Genomic DNA, 23,055 nt, shown 5'->3' on the forward strand with positions numbered 1-23,055 from the left:
AAGCCAAGAGATACACCTTCAAGAAAGGACAGCTTGTTCTGTATTATGACGCACGACGAGAATTATTTCCAGGCAAATTAGAACCCAAATGGGATGGGCCCTATAAGATCGTTAGAATAGGAAAGAATAAATCTACAGTGTTGTTAGCTGACCTTGAGGGGATAGAATTTAAAAATAAGGTTAATCTTAATAAGATTAAACCTTATTACTTCTGATTGTACTAATGCTATGACTGCCTTGCAGGTCTAGGAAAGATCGATCAAACATCTGCAAGGAAATCGTGATAGAGGTTGATGGGTCGTCTGATCCCTTATTTAGAACACCCATATTTGGAACAGAGGTATCATCAGGGAAAGCTCATTTGGTGGAGCAAAGGATACAAGGTGATTGAGCAAGAAGGCGGGACATTTATTTGGGAAATCAAGGTCTTCTGCCATCACTGCCTACAAATTTTGACGAGCATCCCTGTCGAATTCAATGATGATGGAGGGATGGAGCCTACAGTCCACCCGTTGAATATGCTGAATTTCGATTACCATAATTACGCGTAGAGTCCAGGATGGCAGGATATGTAAACCCTTTATGGACGTATACCTTGTACTTTGATGGGGCGTCCAGGGGTGCCTGCAAAAAAGGAAGTGTAGGAGTTGTCATCCGAGACCCCCGCCGACGCATTGTCATGAAGTTAGCTGCTTATCTCGGGGCGAATTTTACTAATAATATGGCCGAATACAAAGCCCTGATCATGGGTTTGAATATTGCAAAAAAGGGTGGTATCCGCCAGTTGTTGGTGAAAGGGGACTCTCAGTTGGTTTTAAATCAACTAAATGGGACGTACATGGTGCGGAACCCGATCCTTTGTATGTACCATCACACTGCTATAGCCCTGCTAGATGAATTCGATAGAGTGTCTTTTCAGCTGATTCCACGGAATTGGAATCAGTTTGTCGATTCATTGGCTAATCTTGCGTATGAAGAGGACCTCTTCTTTAATTGTGGCCCTTGTCCCGATATATCTATTGATGGTGAGACAGGACCTGGTCGTTTGTGGGGTATGCTTTCTGAACATGCCCTCTTTGGCACACGATGGTTGATTTGGGTGATGCAGAGGGTAAGCGAGACTCATCTACCTTTATTATCGGGGACCCATAGACTGATTCGACGATATGTGATGCGAACACCTCTTGCGATATACGCAGGAGGGATAGGTCATAATCTACTGCACCTAGTTTAGGGCTACAAGCCCTGTTCCCCTGGGAATAGTATGCTTTGATGTCTATCATGGTTGTTTCCAGGAGGATGTTATGCATAGTATTGTTTTATTTCATTAGGCCAAGAGGGCCGATTCAGTTTTGTAGCAAAGTCATGTCTGATTTCATTAGGCCAAGAGGGCCATTTCCCTGTCTAGTGCGGGTGCGTTTAATTGGGTTTTTGTTTAGTGTTGTGCTGGACAGGTTTTTCGGGTTGTGGAATTTTGTGGAGCCTGGAGGAGCCTTTGCTGCGATGGAAGCTTCTGGTGGCCACTCCAGGTGATATTTCTCCTTTACGAGTACCTTTCTTTCCTGTTATATGTGTATTTGTACTTGTCGAGGGGATCTATTTTTTTTGGGGACCGGCAACCAAGGCATGAAGTCCCAGGTTTAGGCTAAGTATGTTTGAGGGAGGTCGGAGTAGTCATTGCCTCCTGTAAAGACATTGCTAGACATTGAAAGACCTGTTTTAGAAGGAAGTCCTAGTGGCCCTGTCCTGCTAACCTGCTAGGCAGCCGTTCCAGGAGTTCCTGTTAGTAGTGAGGCAGTTAGAGAAGCCTGCTAGAAGATAATAATAATGATGTCAAGAAATCTTGAATATCCTAAAAGATGACTATCAATGCGAAGGTGTGTAAAAAGGGGTTCTAACCCCTATCAATGAAAAGAAAAGAAATGAAATAAAAAAAATATATAAGCAGTTGCTCATTGCCTTGCGAAGGCCTGGTAGGTTCCTGGGGACGAGTCAGACCCGGGGCCGATACCTTGTCTTCCTAGGGGTGGCTTCTTGCTGGAAAAATAATATCAAAATAAGGAAGGTTGGAGCGAAAATAAAAGTGAGCGTTAGAAAAGGATTAAGTGTCGCCTTGCGAGGGCTTGGTAGGTTCTTGGGTGCCGAGACAGGTCCTGAGACCGATGCCCTGTTCTCCTTGGGTCACTACGCTCAGCTCCCTCCTTTTTACATGCCCAAGTATGTTCATCCAATACAAATCCCAAAAGAAGAAATACACTGAAAGAAAATACTCTTTGATCAGGCTATAGGAGTCCTGGCCTTGTAGGAGCTCCTAGTGGTGTTGTCTTTAGTTGGTAAGTAGTTCAGACTACCACTTAGGGCAACCTCTTTGGTAGTTCTTTTTAGTTTGGCTGTGTTGGAGCAGTTGGTTAGTGACTCACTTTGGATCTTCTATTAGATGATGCTAGGCCTACTCCTTGTGGATGTCATGCCTTGGTTCTGTCTAGGGGTAGGGGGAGCATTGTGCTGAGTTTTATTATATAATTGTTTTGTATCAGTTTGATGCTTCTTTGGTTGTTTATGTGCAGATATGTTCGTGGATTCGACGGGTTGAGTCGCCCTATCCCGTGGTCGCCAATGAGAGCAGAATTTAGGTGACGGGAAGTGCTTAAAAATAGCTAAAAATTATGAATATCAAGGGAAAAATATTCACCGTCAAAGGCGGCGGCTCGATCTAGGACGATTTTAAGCGTCAAAGTGCTTTAAAGGCGCCCGAGCGACACTTGTTGATTTTTCATAATTTTTTAGACAGTCGTGCGGGTTGACACAAGCTACTGGCCAATGCGGGATGCTAAGCCGGATGCCCGGGATTTTTCAGAGCTCGATTCTGAGTCCGGACGGGGAAATGGCCAAGAAACCGGTCAAGATGCGAAGAGGTGGACAAAACTTGGCCAAAATGGGCAAGTGACCCTTGGGAGCCCAAATTTAAATGTAACATGAAACTTTGGAGGTTGGAGATGCAACAAATCGTGGAGAGGAATCGTGGACAGCAGGTGCCAAAAAATGCGCCCCATTGTTGATCAATGGAGTATGCAGCCTGCAAACAACCCCTATCAATGATCACTGCCCCTCATTCCCTCCTGTCTGCAGACTCTATCGCCGTCCTTCGCTCGCGCAATGATGCCCTCTTTGGAGAATTCTGATTTCAGTCTTTCTCTCTCCTCCCTCTCTCTCTTCTAAGAGGCAGTTCATGTGTGGGAAGGAGCAATGAAGAAAGAATGATGGAGACTTGTCCGGCATGGACCGGATTGCTACACGGGCTGAGAATGGTGATTTGTGATGTTGCTGGACATGAAGTGTTGCTGTTTTCCAAATCTACAGCCATGGAAAAAAAAACCCGAAACACGCGTTTAAGCGGTAAACTAAAAAAATTACAAAGAAAATTCAGTGTTTTATGCTTTTGATTGATGGAATGCCGTTCATATGGACTAAGATTTGATTATGCTGCTGATTCTTCTGAGTTCTTACTGTTTATAACCAGAAATTATGAAAAACATGCATTTCATGGCTCGAAATAATGTCAAGAAACCCGAAAACGTATGAAAAATGGGGAAAAACAAGGGTTTTGGGCATATAAATGGGGAAAACCGTCGATACACATCAACTAATCTTTCAATTTTGTTGCAAATGAACTAAGGGCCACAGCCCACAAACTGGTTTTCATTTTCAGCAATTTAAAAAATACAAGAAAATGAAGAAAATGGCGGGAAAATGATAAAAAAACCATGAAAAATAGGGGAAAAATACATTTGGGGCTGCGAAAAATATAGAAAAATAGGATTTATGTTTGTTGATGTATAGCAAGGCTGGGGCATGAAGTTATGCTTCAGTTCAGCCTTGTTTATATGTTTTAGTGCGTGTTTCCTTCCTTTCTCCACATAAAATGACAAGGAAACCCTAAAAGAAATGAATGCAATGATGCACTATCAAAACGGGGAAGGGTAGAGTTGTGGAAAAAATGGTTAAATGCCGCTGAGCATGAGGGATAATTTGCTGATTTTATATGCATTGCATCTAGGACGGAATAATACTGATAAAAATTAAAACCTAGTAGCACGAAGATCACTTCGGTGCTAGGTGTTGCAGCGAAGCACAAAGCGGTTAGAAAGAAAAGCATGAAAGAGATGTTTTGCACTTGCACGCTGCTGGTTTTTAAAATGTTTGAGCACTAGGCATCCACCTCTTTGCATGATCATTTAGAGGAAATTAAAAGTATCAGAGTCAGCTCCTGGATACGCATAGCAATTGTTTTCAGTAGGCCCTTGACCCACCGTTGAGAGCGTGAGGTTCCTATGCTGTAGGATAGACGAGGGTTATAGGGGACAGCAAGTGAGGAAATGGTACATTCCTGGATACGTTTATTTGGTACCTTGAGCGACGTTTGTGCGAAATGTCTAAATGTCGAGCGGCGCATCGAGGGGCCAATCCCCAAGGTGTAGGAGAGTCGCAGAGGGTTGACGGCATTCAGCCGTAGGAGGAACCCCATGTGTATGTGATTCGAGCCTTTTGGCTATGTGAAAGGGACTCCCTCTGAGGAGCAATATTGGGTTAGGATTAGTTGGACTACAACGTATTACAAACGCAATGTTTAGGAAGGCAGAGATTTTTATAGACGCTCCTGGCCGCGAGGCCGAGGGGTTGTCTTGTGCATAGTGATGAGGTCCGGCTAGTGCATGAGCCAGTGCCGGCCCGTTTTTAGGTCCATCACAGTAGGATCTTGCGCATGAGCAACACCCTAAGTAACCTAAGGTAATTAAAAGTTGTAATGAAAGCTGGATCAGAGCAAGATGATACCTCACTAAGGAAGTGGGAGATGGAGGACCTAAGGTCATCTACAGAAAATGTGAGGGCTTCTTCTAGTTTAGTAGCATTCACATTATATATTCTAGGGAAGTCATAGCAACCACATATGTCGGAATTGAAATCCACTCCTACCCTTCTTGGATATGGCATGTAGGTTGGGTTATCTCTCTCGTAAAGTACAGTGCTGCAAAAAGACATCAATGCATCTAGATTTGCATCCCTAATTCTTCTCCTCCACTTGGGTTGTGCTTTATATCCCTTTACAATCTTGGGCACTTCCATGACCTTATCTTCCTAATACTCTAGTGATTCTCTCATCCATAATGTTGGGTTTTTTCTCTTTCTTTGTTTCATTGATCCCCAAGTCTTCTGCCCATGCTTATCACCTCTTCCACCACTCTAGGGGATAGCACTTGGCTCATTGTGGGTGGGAATCAAAAGGTAAACTCAAATGGTTTACATTTATTTTCCCATTGTTCCCACACTACATATTCCATGTTCAAATTTATAGGAAAGCACTCTTCCTTTTGTGGGATAGGGACTTTTGAAACTGTTAGGGGTCGTGCCCTTAGCCTCCTTCGTGCTTGTTCCAACATCTTCTCTCTCTTCCTTTTGACTTTGGCTTTTCTTTTTGGAGTTGGATCTTATTGTGGAACTTTTTGTTGTGCTTTTGATTGTGGAGGGCTTGGTTGTGGGACTTGTTCTTGTTCTTGTTCTTGTTCTTGTTCTTGTTCTTGTTGGCCCACCTCAAAATCCGGCCCTCCTTCAGTAGGTGACACTCACTACGCTTGTCCTCTTGTGGTCTCTAGCGGTCTTTGTTCCTCCTTATACCCTGGCAATTCTACTTCTTGAGATGTCAAACCTGCCCTCATTAAGTGTTCTCTTTGCTCTTGGTGGCTTAGACTAGTTTCTATTTCTTGCATTTAGGCACACAAGCCATGCCTTATAGCTCTGCGGGTAATCTCCAACTTCTTCTTCAAGACTTCCATAGCCTCCTCTTCTAGTTGTGTGACATCTAGAATGGTGTTAAGGAAAGCACGTTGTTGGCCCACCATTATTGTCTCCACAACCTCTGCCTTGCTCTCTGCTAGCACTCTCTTGCTTTTTGCATGGGCTAGAAAGCTTGCCAAGTCCTTCATTCTTTCCTCGCTCTTAGCTGCCCACTCTTTGGCTCTTTGCTTCATTTCTTCTAGACTTTCATTTTGTCTTTGGGCTAAAGCCACCATTCATGACTTCTACTCTTTCCACATTTGGGTAGCTTTTTCTTTGTCCTAGCACTTCATCTCTTCTTTTAATATTTTTTGCTCTTTTCGCATTGACAGCAACTTATTCTCCATTTCCTTCATTTCTTTACGGTGCTTTTCCTCTTCATGAGCTTTTGAGGTGTCTTTTGCTGCAAGCCTATTTGTCACCTCCTCTAATCTTTCCAACGGCTCTCTTAATTTCTCCTATTGCACGATAAGGAGCTTATACTCTCTTTGTAGCCCTATCAGCTCTTGTCTTTCTTCCTCGAACCTTTCTTGCCAATGGTCTTTTTCTTCCTTGGCCTTGAGTTCTTCCTTTAGCTCATATATCTCCTTTTGATACCCTACTACTTAGTAAATCCTCTCTAGCTAGAATGCTACCACCGAGGCTTCCTTTTCAGCCTTTAGCTCAACCACATCTATCTTCTTTTCTTCCTTTGCATTTTCCCGTTGTGAAAGGATCTCCTTGAAATACTCATTGTACACCATCAATGGTGACATTGCTATAGGTATCGATGTTGTTGATGTATCTACTTTCTACTTCTTAGGACCTTGCCATGATTCTGGCATCCGCAACAACTGCCACTCTCTTCATTCCCACCGTAGGAGCTCCTCCACTTGAGTCTGGGGCTATTTCTTGCACTCTACCCACTAAATACTGCACCCAGGCCATTAGATTACTTTCATTCACTATGTTTGTGGTGCCTTGTGTGGTCATTGTAGTTGTAGTTGTGGGGCCATGAGAACTGGTGGGGTCAGATGGAGCAAGACCTTGCCTTTTCCTTGCGCAATCAACACTGCCATGGCACTAGTGCTTGGACCTTCATCCATTAGTGGGCTCATGGTAGCTAACTCCTCCTCCTTGGAGCCCTGTTCTATTAACATCCGAATAGCCTTCGTAGTGTCTTCCTCCTCTTCCATGTGTAGTCTTTCTACTTCTTCTTCCAATTTGCTCACCCTCTCTTCTTCAAGCCTTTTTGACTCTTCTTGCGCCTTTTTCAGCTTAGCCTTTTCTTTTCTCTTCATCCTCTCCTTGGTTTCCTCTTGCTTCTTTAGAGGAATCTTAATATGTAGCTTCTTCAACCCTCCTCGGCTAGGTGGCATCCCTTGTTCTCCACCCTCGCTCACTGTTCTTTCACTTGACTAATCTTACTCTTGTAGTAGCAATCTCTCAAGGGTCTCCCCCACTTCCTCTTTGCCTTCCACCTCTCCCGTTGCCTCTTGGATGATAGTGGTTAGCACCCCGCCAAACCCTATAGTCGATGCTTTGGATGGAGGCGTTCTATGATTTGATTCAAAGGTGGCAGTTGGTGATTCATCCCCTTCTAATTCTTGGCTGGATGCCATTGCCTTGGCTAAAGATTCAACGGTTCTCCAGACATAAGCATTCAAGTTGACTTCCTTTAGGGCTCTTGTCGTGATGATTTCAAGCATAGGCACTTGGATTCTCACATCATGAGCATGTTGTACCTATGACTAGAGAAGAGTGCATGCACCATTTTCACTTACAACTGGATGGTAGCATCAAGAATGTCCACTAAGATGATTCCATCATTGGTGTGCACCCTTGTCTTTTTCATCTTCAACATGTTGTAGACATCCCTCTTTTGTCTTTTTCCTTGGAAATTTGCAAGCCCTAATGCTTTCTCCACTAGTTCTAGCCTTAGAGCAACTTTGACCTTCTTGTGAGAGCCTTCTCGCCTAACAGTGAGGGTGCTGCTACCCTTGCTTGCATTGAAGGTTTTCAAGAAATCTGTGCATCTTCTATGGTCAATTTCTTGGCTTGCTTTTTGAAGGTTGTTACTAGTCTATCATTCTCTTCACCACATCTTCCGCATTTATTAGTTCCCTTAGGTTGCCAATGCTATGGTACTTGAGTTGGTTAAAGACTCTTGTCTCAACAACCAACCGGTACCTATTATGCTCTTCTTCCAAGAATGGAATTTGTGCTGCCATTTTGGGTTCTTGACAAGATACAACGACTTCTATTAGTTCACTTGCAATACCATTTTCCAAGGTGGAGGTCAAAAGACTGCAACTTTACACAATGAAACAAAGGAACCTCAAAGATAGAATGGAAATTTTTGCTTCAAATAATCTGTAAATTCCAAGCAAGAATTTCCTAAAAATTCATCCTAAGTGCAAAGTCTCTTTATCCATCTTTTTACTTGTGGGTTTTTATTTTAAAGTTTTCTTCTTGTTTTCTTCCCCTTTTTATGCTTTTATTATTCATGTTTCTCTAAGGTTATATTTTCTTTTTCACCTTACTCCCTCCTCACTGAGAATGATGCAAATCCTTTCTAGGATTGAAGGATGAAGGGTTAAGGGCATTAAACGCATGAGTGTGATGATGTTACTTATTTATGAGCCAAGAGTAAAATTGTGGATTGTACTCTGAGGTAGCATGACGGCTGAGGTTGAATACCGATGCACGTAATGTAGGTTAGGAGATCAATTAGGAAGTCACCAAAGTTGATTCAACTAGCAACCTGTTATTCTTCCTCACTCAGGATGCGATCCAAGTAAGGATAAGCCATAACATGATCGTCTAAGGGTCAACTATGGGCAATGGCTAATACTTTGAATGAGGTAGGAGCCACATAAGTTGGATCATACTCTGTGGTTTTGATGGCGTATCTTTGCTCAACATTGATCATGATTTGGCAGCCCTCTTGTTCCCATTGGAGATGGAGTGCATACCATTTTTGTAGAAAAGAAGAGTCAGAGTCAGTCAGAGTGTTTTTAGCTCTTCTAGTTATTAACTGGTTGTAGAGACTTTGCTCTTACTATAGGATGTGATCAGTCGTTATTTGCGAGCTCGCTCCCTGAGAAATTTCATTGGCAATCAACTCCTCATATATGATAGGGACTATAAAAAACATGAATTCCGATTCTTCCATGGTGCATGGCAGCATGTGTACTTCTGTTGCTAAAGGCTCATCAAGGAGACCTAAGTCCAACCCGTCATAGGTTTTAACAAGCGTGGTGAATGTGGCATCCAAGCATCGAATACATGTTACAAGTCATCCCCGTGTTCTTAGATAGATCAGAGGCCAAGGTAAGAATGGATCTTTCTTCATAAGAGGGTCTAAGGCATGTAGGAGGTTGGGGTTTGACTAGGCTAGATAACTCAATCATTGGTGGTAGCTGTTGCTTTGACTGATCCTTAGGCACGTGTTAGCCACTTGTGGAATAGACATGGTTTGCAGTATAAATGTTGTGCTACTTCCTACTTGTAAAGCCATTGAGACACAAGTAGCATTAGGTTGAGTTAGTTGTTGCGATATTGGTTGAGAGACCTATTGAGGTTTTATGGGTTTGGTGGCTTTTGGCTTAGGTGGCTTGTTTGTTCTAGGTGGCTCACAAGGTCTTGGAGACAGGCTAGTAGTAGATGGTTGAGGGGCACATATGCCACTCATAGGCTTGGGAAACCAAATCCAGTTGTTGCCTTCATAATAGCCTTGGGCATGCAACATGGCTTTAGGCACCCATCATGGCTTGGCCATTCGTTTGGTTCTATAGTGCCAACTGTGTCTCCTAGTTTTAGGGTGTGATGTTTTGGGATGATGGATTGGTGAGGGTTGGCTTTTGGGTGACTGTGGGTGTTGTTTAGCCACCCATTGGAGCTGTGGTGTTGTGGGCTTGTTTGTATTTTCTTTGGGTTGTGGTTGGTCGGGCTTGGCAAGATGGGACAAGTCATGAACCCCCTCCTTAGATTTTGTGCTAGGTACTTCTACCGCTGGCACTATGGGCTTAGGTGGGGCCATGTTGCCCTTGCTGAAAGCTATCACTATTGGCACATTGCCAATGGCAAGGTGAATGCACTGTGAGTCATAGTTAACATTGCAATGTGTTTGCTTTTTGAATACACGTCCTAGTAGCAATTCCTTACCAATAGCCTTAGAGTCATGTAATACATAGAAAATCATAGGTAGGCTTTTGGTTTCGATAGAGACCACTATTTTGCAGTTTCATAGTAGCCAGGATTGTCCCCCAAATGGGTTGAGTTTTGCGCTGGCGGGGCTGCCTAATTTGAGTCCAATGCTCATGGTAAAGATGTTGAGGTCAACTCCCTCATCGATAAGCACATCAAAGGCGTGCATTTTTTGAGCAGTGGTGGGTTGTGACTCACAAGTAAGCAGGTTCCACTGCTTCCTTGTCCATATCCTCAATTTCTGTGATGGTGGCTATTCTCACATTGATGGGTGGTTGCATCATTGGTGGCTCATGCAATGGATGGGTTTGGAGGATAGTACTTCTTGAGGTAACTTCCATTAAAGAAGCCTATGCTCTCTCCCTCTAAGGTCTTGAGCTCTACATTGCTGGTTTGACTAATGTTGTGGACTTTGAAAGGCTCTAATCCTCTGAATTTCATCTTTTGCTTATGACCCTTCACAGAGTATAGCAATACTAGGTCACCTTACTCAAAGTCACACTGTTTGACATGCATGTCAAACCAACTCTTGTGTCTTGCCTTCTCACATATTAGTGCATGAGTAGCTAAAAGTCGTGTTTTAGAGAGACATTCTAGCTCCACTAGGCATTACATCCATGCCTCTTTTCCATCCCATCTTTCTTGCACTGCTATTCTTAGGCTAGGAACGAAAAACTCTACTAGTAGGATCGCTTCAGTTTGGTGGGTCAGCTTGAAGGGTTTTTGCCTAACTGCCATCTTATAAGCTGTCCTATAGGTCCACAACGCTGTCGTGATGTTATGAGGACACAGTGTGAAAAAGTATGGAATGCATCATCATCCAACTTATTTGTTGATCTAGAGAGTCAATGCGATTTGAGCCATTAGTACTAGTGTGAGTTGCATGGATTATTCAAAAATACTAGATTTTTGGATAATTTTAGCTTATTTTTATATTATTTATTGTAAAAATCCGAATAAGATAGAAAAAGATTCTAGATTAGGATGGCATGCAAAAAGCTAGTTACTTTTTCAGCCAATTAGGGGATTTTCATAAGAAGGACAGATTGACGAAATCGCGCGTGTTGCGATCGCTATAAAGAGGCTGAAAACTACAGATTGAAATGAAAGAAGAAGAAGGAGTGATCTGGGAGATCCGTGATCAAGTGTCATGGGGTTTTACCCCCCTTTCAGAGCCAATGGAGCCATTAGATTTGGGTTTCAGGCAGCAGCAGAGAAAGAGCTGATTTTTCTGATCCACGTTTTTGGTCTACAAAGGAGCTCCAGGAGAACTAATGCCTGGAGATTGCTTCTGAGTAGTGCAAAGATTCCAGGTTCTTTCAATACATATTGATTCAATTCATTGTGATTTTTTTTGTCGCGTTTACTACTTGGGTATACTCTATCTTCTCTTCCATATCCTATCTCTACTTCCTTCGACTTCTGATCGCTGGTGGATTCAACCTTTCAACAAAAACCCCTCCGACATTGGTGAATCCGATGTGAAAGGTCATCACAGAAGAAGGAAAGACAAGATGGGAGAATCTTCGAATACATTCTCCAGTGATGTTTTGCAACAATTGGTGCAAAATATGAATATGCTTATGCAAGTACAACAACAACCACAGGTGATGCAAGCTTCAGCTAAAACAGAAAGTGTTGTGATGAATGCTTTGCAAGCAGTTGAGCGTGAGGTGAAGTTATTCAATGGCAAGAATGTATCTGCATATGTACATACCTATGTTTAGAAGATGGAATTCTTTGGAGTGGCTCAATCTACATGGAGCCGGTATTTTGTACGTGTTACTGTTCATGAACTGAAAGCACGGATTACTGATTTATACTTGCAAGATGCGGACTAGGTAGCCTTCAAGAAGACACTCAGGGAAGAATTTTACATTGAGGACACCAGTTTGATTACACGCAAGACTTTTCAAGAGTGGGTTTTACAACCCAATAAGGGTCTTGTGGCTACAAAATTTTTAAGAGAATTTGAAAGTCGATTTGAACAGTTGGATCTCGCAGAACAACAAGCTCTTGCAAGTCAGAAAATTGAATTGTTTCTATAGGCAGCTGATCTTGAGCTTCAAGAGAAGCTTGATGATTTGCTGGAGGATTAGACTATAGATACAGGTTTGAAAATAGAGTGGAGACATGTCAAGGAAGTTGTTACTGCACTTATGAAGAAGCATAGAAGAAGAGAAATATTGCATGTCTCTAGATTTCCCACTGTTACGGGCAAGATAGTTGATGTATCTAGTAAGCCACCTACTTCTATGGCTAACCCTATGACTGTACCTACTATTGTTCCCTCTGTTAGGGAAGATGTCTTGGATGAATTGGTCAAAGGGATGCGGGATCTTCAATTGAAGGTTGCAAAATTGGATGAAAAAGGACAAGAGGAAAGGGGATGGGCAGCAGCCCCTAAACTTGGAAAAAGATATATGTGGTGTGACAATTTGCAGCATGAGAGAAAGGATTGTGCTATCTATCAGGAGGCCGTGGCACGACAGCTTATCTTTTGGAAAGATTGCAAGATTCATGCACAAGAAATGGGATTACCTCTTGCTTTGAATTTTGGAAAGGGAGGTATGTAGAAGTTGTTGGAAGACTTGGCTGTCCGAAATGCTTATGCGGCAGTATATGCTTCTACTTTTGGTTTACAATTGGATAGAATGCATGGCCAAGTTATGGTTGGTCCAAAAGCTGAAATATGGACACATGCTTAACTGGTTGAGAATCACCGGTAGATGCATGATGACCAGGAAATCAGTGCAAATAAAGGCACAAAAATGTGCTCACATGGAAACATCCTTTGCAAACTAACACTTTGCTTTTGTACCCCTTTGTTAAAATCAAATATGAAGCAATGTAAAATGTGTAGTCCAAAAGAGACACACTATAAAATATTCCTAGGAAAAGGAAAGGTCAAACCCTTTTGTCTCATGCTAAAAAATGAAAGGTCTTTAGACCTTAGCCAATGTATGCAAATTTGAATTTCATAATTCAAGAAAGGAAAAGGAGGTGGTTGCAGTCGTGGGATTTGAGGAGGTGGGAGGTTGAGGTGGTTACACCCTCTCTCTTCCTTTATCTTCTCCTCTCACGGTTCATTTCTCCCTCTCTCATTTTGGCACAACTCTCATCTTTCTTGTTCTTGCTTTCCTCTCTTGTGCTTCATGCTTATCTTTAATGGAGAGTGAGGAAGAGGAAGAGGGTGAGGATGGAAGAATTGTCAAATTTCTTGTGTGTCTTTCTCTTGTGTGTTTGGAGAGCATGGTTCTTGGTCAGAAGAAGGAGAGTTTTCTTGCAGGTTTCATGGCCAGCAATGTATTTGCAGCCTCTACCTAGCCGGTTCGTTGTTCTATTTGTGCCGTGGCAGGGTGCTCTTCATTTGGTGCACTGGCCGGGAAAGAGGTGGCTATGAAATCTCCAAGAAGGCACATTTTGAGTAAAGAACTTTGATGACAAGAGCTACATTCTCAAAGGCAATCACTCGAGGGCGCTCTCGCTGTGTCTGTGCTTCTGCAACAGTATGATTGAGAGCAAGGCTGCGATGATGATGGGGATTTTATGACGGGGCTATCTTCTGCAACTTTGCGATTGAGAAACCCAATCTGCGACGGCGGTCACAGGGCAGCCGAGGGGGAGTGAGAGCATCGGTTGCATCAAAGTGGTCAGGGCAGATCTTTACAATAGTCATAGCGGCATCCTCACCTTGCCCTGCTCGCCATCATCCATAAGGCATTATTCATCATCCTCGGCAGACTGTCGTCATCTTCTTTCTCAGTTTCGTCCACACAGCGCCACGAACAGTTATTCACTATTATCCTCTTTCTTTTGATATTCTCTAATTCCTATAATTTTCAAATCTTGAAACCTTCCAAACGAAAAAAATCAAAATCTAAACACTTAAATACCTATAATACCCTTTCATATGCAATGCCTACCTACAAATGCCTTTCTTTGCCAAGATTACCTTTCGAAACACACTAGAATCCAATTTAGTTTGTCTTTTCTTTTTGAACCTATCTCTCCTTTCCTCTTTCAAAACAATCGGGTGGAGTGCTTTGAATTGACTTATCTTTTGTGAGGGTGTGCATTAAGGTTATATCTTCTTTGGGTTTATTTGTCGAGCTTCATGGTGTGGTTGTTTTTCTTTCTATCCTTAGTATGAAGTGATTCTTGTATGCAAGTTGGTTGAAAGCCGTATCTTTTGTGTGCTTGGTGAATTTTTCTTGTGGAGTGTTTGTGACCTAGGCTTTAACGTCCTAGTTGTGATTCTATTTTGTGTGTTATTTCCTTCCTTATCCAATGGAAATTAAGAGATCCAAGAAGAAAATGAAGATTGAAGATGAAGTTTTCCAAAGAGCTGATGGTGGTTCTTCTTCAAATTTGTTCGCGGGGACGCTTCACACTTAAGCATGGGAGGAATGATGACCAGGAAATCAGTGCAAATAAAGGCACAAAAATGTGCTCACATGGAAACATCCTTTGCAAACTAACACTTTGCTTTTGTACCCCTTTGTTAAAATCAAATATGAAGCAATGTAAAATGTGTAGTCCAAAAGAGACACACTATAAAATATTCCTAGGAAAAGGAAAGGTCAGATGCATATTAAGTGTATGCATTGTTAGCAAAGGTACAAAACACATGTACTTGTGGAAGAAAAACAAAAAAGCGATGAAGATATTGCAGGGACATCTAAAAGAATGACAAGAAGAAATGTGGATCAGCCTAAAGCTACAAATCAGCTACCTCCCAAGCATGTTATGGAAGAGGTCAGTCAGGAGCAAAAACAGGATAACAAACAAGAGGGAAAAAAGAAGGGCAAGCAGCCAGGATATAAGTTGCAATCTGACATTGAGGTAGCCACAAATCTTAAGAAGGTTCTTGATGAACGGATCTTAAACAGTCGGGTGGAATTTACCTTGGGAGAGGTGCTTGGCATTTCCAAGTAAGAATTTCATGATGAGATCATTGACATAATTAAAAGGAAGTGTCAGTTTCTTGGTGATACCACTACATTGCTGCAATTTGAAGAGGAAACTGGTTTGTTGGGTATTTGGGCTGAATATGAGCATGAAGTAAATACAAGATTGTCTATGCAGGATGCTACTAATCAATGGACAGCATGTGGAAAAGAGAAGAAAGTGGTTGAAAATGCATTGTCTTGTAGCAATATGCATGGTGGAGTAAGGCAAATGCGACATTATGGAGAAGAGACTCTAGGATTTATTCCTCGCTGTCACTACACAAGAAATCATTGTGCTAGAGCTACTGTTAAAATGGTAGTGAAAATAGGGGAGCGTGAAACTCCTTGTGTTGCTTTACTTGACAATGGGTCTGAAATAAATGTCATTGAGCGAGGATTGTATGAAAATGGTGTATGGCCTGTGGATACTGATCATGGTTGGCATATGAGGGCTGCAAATAATTCTTCAAGGGAGCTCTATGCTACATGTCCTAATTTAAAAGTGACAATTGGTGATGTATAGGACGAGCAACACTTCTTTGTACAAGTTATTCCTCATATGCAGTGATTTTGGGACAGCCCTATATTATAGGTGTGCGTATGGAAACAAAGGTGCTTGATGATGGTTCTACTTATGCAAGAGTCAGAAGCAAGGATGGGAGAAAAGAAGTCCAATTTCTTACTGTTTGTGTTAATCATCCTAGAAATTAGGATACGCTTTGGGAGTCTCCTTTGGTTCCAAATGCAAGGGAATTCAAAGACTTGGATTTTCATTAAGCACTGCTGTAATGCGAGGCTACAATAGTGCTGTTCAGTGGGCGTACTTACCTCTTGATGAAATGAAGCATGTATTTACTAGTGGTAATTCTTAGTTTACATCAAATAGTTCATATTGGTTTAAGCCTATGGAAGCTATGTGTAGGGCTGAACGCATATCTATGAAACGGGCTTTTAAGAAACTGAGAGCATTGGGGCTGTTAGCTGAAAATGATGGCATTTCAGGCATCTTTTATGGGATGAATATTACTTACACTATGGCTGAAATTTCAGTAACTATACATGTCGAAAATGAGACTGAAAACAGAGTGTTGTTAGTATGTTCTTTGGATACGTATGATGTTATAGCATTGTTTGCTCAGCAGGAAGGATTACAATGGGCTGAAGCACTTGTGGAGACAAAGTATAGGACAGTTGCAAAAAGGTGAAACCAATTGCTTTGCCACTTCCACCAGAGAGTGAGGGTATGTATGAAAAAGTGTCAAGGCAGCCAAGCTTACGGGATCCTAAAGATATAGGTCATCAGTTTACATCTGAAACATTATAGGAATTGAAAGTTGGAGCATAAGGGTTACTTTTGCTTGCTGAGAGAGACTGTTCTATGTGGATGTTGGCTAGACACGGGAAGGCATTTGCATTTCAGCCAAGTGAAATAGGTTGTGTGGATCTAAATGTTGTCTCTCCTATGGTCATATTTATTGTGCCACATGTACCATGGAACTTGAGGCCTATTCCAGTGCCTAAAGCTTACTTGCCAAAGCTAATGGATTTTCTAAATGAAAAGATTCACATGAAGATCTTGGAGCCTTCCTCAGCCCCATACTCAAATCATTGGTTTACTGTGCCCAAAAAGAATGGGGCTTTGAGATTTATTCAAGACATGCAACCGGTCAATAAAGTGACCATAAGAAATGTGGGTGCAGGTCCTATGGTTGATGAATTTGTAGAGGCTTTTGCAAGGAGAGCGATCTATTCTTTGGGTGATCTTTACTCGGGTTATGATCAGTTTCAGCTTGCAATTGAAAGCAGGGATATACAACCATGAAGACTCCTTTGGGGTTAGTACGGATGTGTACTCTCCCACAGGGTGCAACAAACTCAGTGGCACACATGAAAATGCTATGAATAGGGTACTTAGGGATTTTATACCACAATTGACTATGCCTTTCTTGCATGATGTTCCAATCAAAGGGTGTGCAGTGGATGAAAATAATGAAGAGATGGATGCTCATGGATGCAGACCATATTGTGGATTGTGAGAGGATTTTGACACGTCTAGAAGAGGTGCATTTAACTCTTTCTAGACAAAAGTATGTCTTTGGAGTTGAAGAGGTTTTGATTGTTGGGCATATGTGTCCGCCTTATGGACGAAGGCCATTACCAGCAAAAATAGATGGGATTGATAGAATGCAAGATGTATGCACGAATGTATTAGAGGTGCGTAGATTATTGGGTGCATGTGTGTTCTATTTGATATGGATTCCTCACTTTGCATATGTAGCCGATGCTCTTTATCAGCTTCTAAGGAAAGGTCAGAAATTTCATTGGGAAAGGAAGCATAAAAAAGCAATGAAGAAATTGAAGCAACTCTTAAAATCTGCTCCTACGTTGAGAAAGGCTGACTATTCACATGGAAAGACTATCATTATTACTGTTGATACAAGCCCAATTGGGATTGGATGGGCAATTGGGCAAGATGATGAGGAAGGGCAAAGATATGAAATACGCTTTGGTGCAAAAGTATTGACTGAACGACAAAGAAGATATCCACAAGTAAAAAGAGAATTATGGGAAATTGTGATAGCCCTTAAATGTGATAAGGAGTATTTTATGGGTGCTCATGTAGTCATTGAGACCGATTGTTTTCCGGTATTGGGTATGATTACTAGTTGTGCTACCCTGGACATTGCTATGCTCTGGTGGATTGCATACATCAAATCTTTGAACCCTAAATTTCAGCATATTGTAGGAAGAGATAACCCAGTGGCAGACATGTTATCTCGAGCATACTATGAGAATGAAAATGGGATGATGGATGAGGAGGAAGAAGATGACTTTCTTACGGCTAAAAATGATGTTGCAAGAGTGAATTTAGCAATGCAAGGTGTTGCTACAGCATTACAGAAGCTTGGACAACAAAGAGAAGACACCTTTAGATGTTTTGCATCTTGTGTAGAAGTGTTTCTGGAAGATAAATATGCAGGAGAGTGGCGAAGAATTGGTCAATATCTCAGTACATTAACAAAGAGAGATGAATTGTCAGATGATGAGTTTAAGAAGATGAAGAGGAAAGCCTATGGATTTTTCTTAAAATATGGATACTTATGGAAACATGCTAAAAAGAAACAGGGTATGCCATTGCAAGTTTTGGGTGATAGAGCTTCACAAGTAACTGTTATGAAAGAATTTCATGAAAGCTTATGGCCTGGTCATAGAGGTGTTTGGGGTACTTTTACAAATATCAAAGAAAGATATTGGTGGCAGGGTATGTATAAGAATGTTGCTCACTTTGTGGAAACATGTATGACATGTCAAATGTATTCAACTATGAGACATCGGGATGGATTGCAACCCACATATTCATTATCTCTTCATTTTAAGTGGGTGGTGGATTTGGTCACAATGCCTACAGGTCTTTGGCAAATGAGGTATCTTGTGCTTGCTCGTGAAGACTTGACTAATCAAGTGGAAGGGAGAGCTCTACGTACTAAGATGACAAATGCCATATGTACTTTTCTCTTAGAAGAGATCTTTTGTCAATATGGCTGTGTGGGAAAAATTACAGCAGACAGGGGTGAGCTAGATGCAAATGAGGCTCATGATTTCTTTGCATGGTTGGGGATAAAGCTTGCTTTAACTTCAACCTATAACCCTGAAGGAAATGGAAAAAGTGAAATAGGTCATCCACCTATTGTAAAGGCATTGGAAAAAGCATGTGGAGAGAAGGTAAAAGAGTGGCCATGATTGCTCCCTTATGCTTTGTGGGTTGATAGAACAACTCATAGTGCTGTTACAAGATATATGCTTGCAGAATTGATGTATGGTCAAAAACCTATCATGCCGATAGAAGAGATGGCAGTCACGTATGGAGTGTGTTACCTTGGGAGGAGGAGTTGAATCAAGAGGAGTTGTTTGCCTTACACATTAGACAGTTGGAAAGAAAGTCAGAAGACATAGAGGCAGCAACTACAAAGTTAAGGGCAGCAAGGATACAGAAAAAGAAACGGTTTGACAAAAGGCATAGACTGAGACCAAGAACTAGACAAGATGGGGATTGGGTATTGGTTTATAATAGCAGTTTAGATAACCATCATAATGCCATGTGTAAAGTTTCCAAAAGATGGTTTGGACCCTATGTGGTAAGATAGGTGTAAAGTTTACCATCTTGTAAAGTTTCCAAAAGATGGTTTGGACCCTATGTGGTAAAACCATCTTGTGGTAAACTTTCGGTGGCAAGGAAAATAATAAAATTATTCAAAATGCAAGAATCTACTACCTATGAGTTGCCAGAATTGGAAGAAAATAGTGGTCATGATACAGGGGCTAGCAAGGAAGATATGGAAGATGAAGAAGTAAAGGATATGGTTGCAGAGGATGAGGACTCAAAATCCGGTGACAACTAGGATTTTGGCACATACTGGAGGATGTGCAGAGGGGGTGGATGTCATGATGTTATAAGGACACAGTGTGAACAACTATGGAATGCATCATCATCTAACTCCTTTATTGATCTAGAAAGTCAATGCAATCTAAGCCATTAGTACTAGTGTGAGTTGCATGGATTATCCAAAAATACTAGATTTTTGGATAATTTTAGCCTATTTTTTATATTATTTATTGTAAAAATCTGAATAAGTTAGAAAAAGCTTCTAGATTAGGATGGCATGCAAAAAGCTAGTTGCTTTTTCAGTCAATTAGGGGATTTTCACAAGAAGGACAGATTGACAAAATTGATCGCATCGCAATCGATGTAAACAAGCTAAAAACTGCAGATTGAACTGAAAGAAGAAGAAGGGGTGATCTGGGAGATCCGTGACCAGGGGTCATGGGGTTTTACTTCCCTTTCAAAGCCATCAAATTTGGGTTTTACTCCCCTTTCGAAGCCAACAGAGCCATCAGATTTGGGTTCCAGGCAGCAGAGAAAGAGCTGATTTTTCTGATCCGCGTTTTTGGTCTACGAAGGAGCTCTAGGAGAACTAATACCTGGAGATTGCTTCTAAGTAGTGCGAAGATTCTAGGTTCTTTCAATATATATTGATTCAATTCATTGTGATTTGTTTTTGTCATGTTTACCACTTGGGTATTCTCTATCTTCTCTTCCATCTCCTATCTCTACTTCCTTCTACTTCTGATCCCCGGTGGATTCGACCTTTTGACAAAAACCCCTCTGACAACGCTGCTATGAACTTATTATTTCAATTGCTACATGAGGCAGAGACTACTCTAGTCAGCACATTCACTAGGATCTTGTTCGTGGATTCTACTTGACTATTAGCTTGAGGGTAGTACGGTGATGATTTTCTATGAATGATCAAAAAGGTGAAAAGAAGATGGAAAATTACTTCATTAATGAAGTGAGTGCCTTGGTCACTAACTAGTTCAATGGGGTAGCTGAATTGTGAGATCACCTACTTCCAAAGAAACTTAGTTGTAGTCCTAGCATCGTTCTTCCTGGTGGATCGTGAACTTCGGTCCACCATTCATGAGGTAATCTATTGCTACAATGATATACTTGGCCTGGGAGTACTATGACGCGGGGCTGATTGGCCCAATGAAGTCAATGCCCCTTTTTTCGAAGGGTTATCATGCTATGACTGGGATCAACTCCATCTTATTTTTATGAATATGGACCTTGGTCCTTTGGCACTTGTCATAATGCTTGAAAAACTTAGCAGCATCGTGGAATAGGGTAGACCACCACAGTTGAGATTGTAGCACCTTGCTGGCTATTGTATCTCCGCTAAAGTGTCCTCTAGCAATTCCACCATGTGCTTCAGTCATAGCACATCATAAATTTCATGCTCACATACACATTTTTGCAGTAGGCCATCTTGTCCTAACCTATAGAGCTGGTCGATAATCAATTGATAGGGTTGAATCTGCCTTAGTCTAGCCTTCTCAATAAGTCTTTCATGCAATTTGTGTTCTAGAATCTGGACTATGTCGTCTGCCCAATAGGATATTAAATCGACTCTGAATAAGTCATTTTCATTGGATGTGCTAATAAGATGTGCATATGATAGGTCATCCACAATTCCATGTCCCATTGCCTTCTCCTGTGGGTATGCAGGATATGCAGTCCGCCATGTAGTATTGCTTGCTTTTGCGTACAACCACAAAGAAGTCAAACTGTAAAAGTAGAAGTAACCATCAAGCAATGCATCCTGTAGTGCAAGGTTTGTTCACAAGATAAAGTAAGGCTTGATGGTCAACAAAGAAGATGAAGGATGTAACCAAAAGATAATGCCAAAATTTCTTCATAGTGAGCACCAAAAGTAGGCTTTCTCTCTTTGTTGTGGAGTAATTCATCTCGATATGTGTGAGTTGTCTGCTAGCAAACTCACTGGATAGTCAAGGTTATGTTCACTAGATTGGCACAGAACAGCTCCCATGGCAAACTTTGATGCATCAATGTGCACATGGAATGCTACATTCCAGTCTAGGGCTTGTAAGATTGGTGCCTTGGTAAGAGCCTTTTTCAACTTCTCATAAGTGTGTTGGCACTCCTCGGTCCACTCGAATATGATCAGCAACTTGTAATGTGGTCTAGCAATCTATGCATAGTTCAAGACGAAGCATCGATGGTACCCTATGTGTCCCAGGAAGCATTGAACTCCCTTACAGTTTGTTGGGGGTGGCAAGTCGACAATGACCCTAATCTTGGAGAAATCAGTGGCAATGCCATTATTGGACACTACATGCCCTAAGATACATGCGTGTTTCAACCAAAACTGGCACTTTAAGGGGTTCAAGGAGAGACTATACAATCTACACCATTAAAATACTACAGGAATCTTATATAGGTGTTCTTTACAATTGGAGTGTACAGATAGATCGTCAATGAATACCTCTAGCTCTTGCTTGAGCATGTCCTTGAACATGTCATACATTAGACATTGAAAAGTAGCAGGCGCATTCGTTAGCCCAAATGGCATGACTATGTAAGTAAACGCATCCCATTCCATGGTGAATGTTGTCTTATGCCTGTCGTTGGGGTGTACCTAAACTTGATTATAACTCGAGAAGCCATCTGAGAAACTATTTTCTTCTTTTCCTGCTACTCTCTCTAGCATGTGCTCTCTGTAGGGCAACGATTAATTATCTCTCTTAGTCGTTGTTGCATTGATTTTCATGTAGTTTACACACACTCATATTACCATTCTTTTTCAAGATGATCACAATTGGTGACACCAAGTCTGTGTGCTCAATCTTGTAAATGAATTTGGCTTTTAATAGCTTATCGATCTCTTCCTTTACGGTGTGAATATGCTTCAAATTCATTGAGTAAATTTGCTATTTCATGGCCTCGCAACCAAGAGCATTTGGATACTAGAAATGGTTAATCTAACAAATGCGTTTGTAGACATGATTTCAATTTATAGTCCAATGTATTGTCCATCTCGACTCCAAGTACATGGAGCTTTCCATACATATAGGTGACTAACACCTTGTTTTACACACAAATAGAGTACCCTCCAATTGATTGCTTTCACTCACATGACTCTCTTTTACCTTAGGGATTAGCCCTAGGATGCCTATCTCAAACATAAAGAACAAATGTGACCAAATCCTCTCATGATATTTATAACAATCCAAGAATATTTTAGCCTCATATAGTGTCGCCCTAAAGATCATTGTGCTACCCTATAGAAAAGGAACCTCACACACTTAGCATTGGTCACAACTAATATATAAGTGCTATGCATCCACGAGTTTCCCTTTTGATACTATGCTTCAATGCAAATGCAACGTGTATGACTTATTGTGCTCAAACAATTTTAACTATAAATTAGCCAAGTGTCATGCGAAAATAGTGTTTTCATGATTTCTTTTCTCTAACGTTATGTTGCATTGCAAAGGGATAGTATCAGGCTAAGTCATGCTATTATTCCTCTTCAAACTTAAATAAATCGAAGCCTATATGCCATAATATGAAATGAAATTAGATTTATTCAAATTTGATCTCTTTTCAGCCCTTTTTTTCTTGTCGCTTAGGTTTGGCTTTCGTGCATAGGTTGTAAAAGGAACTTGTCATTATTTTTTTATGAATAAGTAATAAATACATACTTTTCACACATAAATAGAC

The sequence above is a fragment of the Lygodium microphyllum genome, chromosome 3, assembly GCF_053477565.2.
Source record: "Lygodium microphyllum isolate KBCC chromosome 3, Lygodium_microphyllum_v1.1.10, whole genome shotgun sequence".
Lineage (NCBI taxonomy): Eukaryota > Viridiplantae > Streptophyta > Polypodiopsida > Schizaeales > Lygodiaceae > Lygodium > Lygodium microphyllum.